Source organism: Cynara cardunculus, assembly GCF_001531365.2.
Source record: "Cynara cardunculus var. scolymus isolate 2C chromosome LG 7, CcrdV1, whole genome shotgun sequence".
NCBI classification, from domain to species: Eukaryota; Viridiplantae; Streptophyta; class Magnoliopsida; order Asterales; family Asteraceae; genus Cynara; species Cynara cardunculus.
This window is the reverse complement of record NC_037534.1, coordinates 5,397,311-5,401,319: the sequence shown is the minus strand read 5'-3', so window position 1 is coordinate 5,401,319 and position 4,009 is coordinate 5,397,311.

Sequence of the window (4,009 nt, the reverse complement as noted above, 5' to 3'; positions counted from 1 at the left end):
GGAAGGAACGTGGCTGGAAAAGGTTGAGAGGGCAAAAATGGAAGAACATACATCTGAACCATTTAGGAGCCCCCTAACCCCTAAATCGTTAAGAGGATTTTGTCATGGTTAAGAGGTTCTTATTTTTTTGCCAAACAGCTTATACCTCTTACCGATTAAGAGGTTTCCTCTTAATGTCACCATTAAGAGGCAACCAAACAGCCCCTAAAAGTAAAAACTCGTGTTCTCCAAACCTTTTTAGGAAAGAAAGAAAGGGAAAACAAAAACTCCTGCTCCACCACTCCCATTCGGCCATCCTTCCAAACCTGTCTCGGGACTCTAATCCAAACCTCCTACGGCAAATATCAAATTGGTACCAACTTTAGTAACTTGATTCTTGATTTTTTATCTGTATCATTGTTTGCTCTGAATCCCTAACTTGATTATTGATTGTTGTTTCCTTTATTCTGTTATTTTGTCTTTGTTTGCCCTAAATCCCTAAGTCAAAATAACTTGAACACTTGGTTATTGATTGTTATTTGCAATTTGTAATTTGATTATCGTTTTGTTTCTTATTTATTTTACTGATTATTGATTATATTAGTATATCGAATTGTTGGATTTTGGAATTTAAACGGTCAACTTGCAAGAAGTTCAAATCACATATGTGATTCTAGAGTAAAATCACATGTGGTACGAGCACGCCGTGTTGACCAACCAATGTTTGGACGAGTTTTCTTGTATAATCCTCCTTATATATATATACTTGGGATCATGTGAGACCAAGGGTTTTTCGTGAGACTCGTGACCAATTCTCAACCCTTAGATTAGATCTACAATCTAAACATTCATAATCACAAAATTGCCACGAGACTTCTCAATAATCACAAAATTGTCATCATGCAACTTTAGACCATTAGATTATTAGCTTATAAAGTTGATCAATGAACTTAAATTAGTCTCACGGAAAACTCTTGGTCTCACGTGAATCTAACTCTCTCTCTCTCTCTATATATTATGGTATTTACTTAGTACATCTATTCTCCACCTTTATATATACAGAGAGAGTGAGCTTATTTATTGGTTGAATTTTGCATGGTTCTCGAGTTTTATAACATTTAATAAATTACAATAAAATGACATGTGAAAAGGAGGGAATTGGTGCTGAATTTCCCCTCATGGAGCCCATGACATCCACAACTTTATCCTTTCAAGAAATAAAGCTCAACCAATTTCATAAACATGGTCCTCCACATACCTTTTACCATTGTGAACAAATACCCAAAGGTCAAAAAGAAAATCTAAATAAAACAAAACAAGTGTTGCTAACATAAATAACTGATACATATATGTTTTGTAGTCACGAAACAGATTTGTGGTTTTCAGTTGTTTCATCGATCCTTACTGAATGCTACGAAAGATAGCAAAAACTCAAAGTTCTTCAAATTTTTCTTACTTTCATATTTGTATGCTAAGGCAAACCGGCTATATGGATGAACGTTTTCGTAACGTCATTGTTCTTTTTGTCTTCTTTCTACATGTTTAAGTCCGTCAGACATTATATACAACATAGATTCTCATGCGCTCTTTGTTTTGCAACTGAAGCATTTACAGTACTACGTTACGGTCTTCTTTACTTATATTTAGTTACAGAGCTTGATTCTAACAATCATGATTATAGGTTTTGATCTGAAATCCGATTACGTCAAGGGTGTTTGTGACTAAACAAACAATCTTTTTGTGCTGAATTTTGAAACGCCATGATTGAGTTTTTGCCACTTATAATCAAACGTCATGATCTATCAAACACAAAACATAAAATTTACAATAACCTAATATTATTTTGTTATATAATTTAATAAACTTTAATATATAATAAACTAAAAAATGATGGTCCATTACATATTCATTAATCTCGATAATATGTCTTATTTATGTGAAACAGGATCTCATAAATCTCACAAACTGGCTGAATAAAAAAATTTACTAAAAATTATAAAAGTCAAAGTATTGTAATAATTTAGGTTTCTAACGGAAGGAAATTTGAATGTGTTACAAATTAATTCTTTAACTACCATATCATTAATTCAAACATATGTTTTGTATGCAAATAAAATAGGGGAATATTTAAAATTGGGCAACTTTAGATACAATATCTTGTTTTCAATTACCTACTCGGTATTAAACTACATAATTAAAATGCGTTTATATAATGCATTTGAACATATGTGGTCATAAGGGGATTTTTATTCCTCCTTAGATTTGAACTTGAGACCTTAAAGGCATTTTTGACTTTTGGAGCCCAAACTCAAACCAATTAGACATCACTCTTAGGCTAAAGTTCTAAACATTTAAATATAGTTTAGACGATTTTTTAGTGACTATTTTTATTTAGGTTTATAGTTTTCACACATTTGACCAATTTGAGATAAAATATAATTTATGAATAATTATTAACTAAGGATTGTATCAAAAATATATTACCTTTTATAATCGTAGCAAGAGTAAACTACATTTTTCGTTCCTTTGGTTTGATAGAAATTGCGGAGTTCGTCCATGTAGTTTTAAAATTACGGTTTTCATTCCTATAATTTGCAATTTGTTTTGTTTTATCGTCCCTAAGGTTAACTACTACTTTTGCGTATGAATGACTGAAATGGAAATGAATTGATAAATTAGGACATCTCCAACCCAACAGTAAGAACACAAAAATAGAGTTGTGTTTTCATCTTCAACTTAACATTAAAACACTAAAAAAGATAGACGACAATAAAGTAGATCTTCATATTTAAAGGTCAATAAAGTATGTCTCTATTTTTTTATATTAATATTATAATAAGACTTTATATTTATGTATATACATACACACACACATGATGAGAAGTGTAAGAAAATATCTGAACCATTAATCACTTTTAATCTCATGTTCACCTACAAATTACATTTTAGAAAAGAATTGATCTAGTATATCTTGGTGCACCTCATTAGTGTTGATATTCAGATAGAACTAATACAAGGGTGGAGATATTATATATATATATATGTATATATATATATAGGGTATATTTCTTTTACAACCTTGTGCATTTGTACAACCTTTGCAACCCAATTAATTGAGATATTTATAGAAATGATTGGAGTTCATTTATTATGATTTGAATATTTATGGAATATGAATAGAGTTTATTAATTATGATTAATACTTTATATTAGGAAACAATTAATTGATTAAAAATTGAATGGTTGAGATGAGGGTTGTATAGGGTGTAGGAATGGCAAGGGTGTAGAATAACATCCCTCTCTCTCTCTCTCTCTCTCTCTATATATATATATATATATATATAAATAAATATAAACATATATTAGTTCATTGAGGCCAAAGGATTTTCGTGAGACCCGTAAGACCAATTTATGTTCATTGATCAACTTTATAAGCTAATAATCTAATGGTCTAAAGTTGCATCGTGACAATTTTGTGATTATTGAGAAGTCTCGTGACAATTTTATGATTATGAATATTCAGATTATAGATCTAATCTAAGGTTTGAGAATTAGTCTTACGGGTCTCAAAAAGAATCTTTGGTCTCACATGATCCCAGTTCATAGACAAAAATAATGTAATTTTTATAATTATAAAAATGAAAACATATATAATTAATAAATCTATCCTGACTTAAAAATCCATGGGCCTTTTAAGAGAGAAAAATGGTTTAGAAAAATAATATTTTAGAAAAGAAAAATATAATTTTTATTTTGTAATTATCATTTGTGTTTTTCACATACTCTTAAAATTTATATATTAAATGTTAACTAGAAGCGTATCCGTGCAATGCAGCAATATACATCGTGATTTTAATATTTCATTTTATTTTTTATCTCAGTCGATGTTATAATATGACTTTATGTGATTTTGAGAAAACGGTGATGTTTTTATTTCTGAATAAAATATATGTTTGAAAATATCATAAAAATTTGACAAAAATATATCGATATTAGTATCAAATTAACTATTTGAAATTTCTCATTTTTT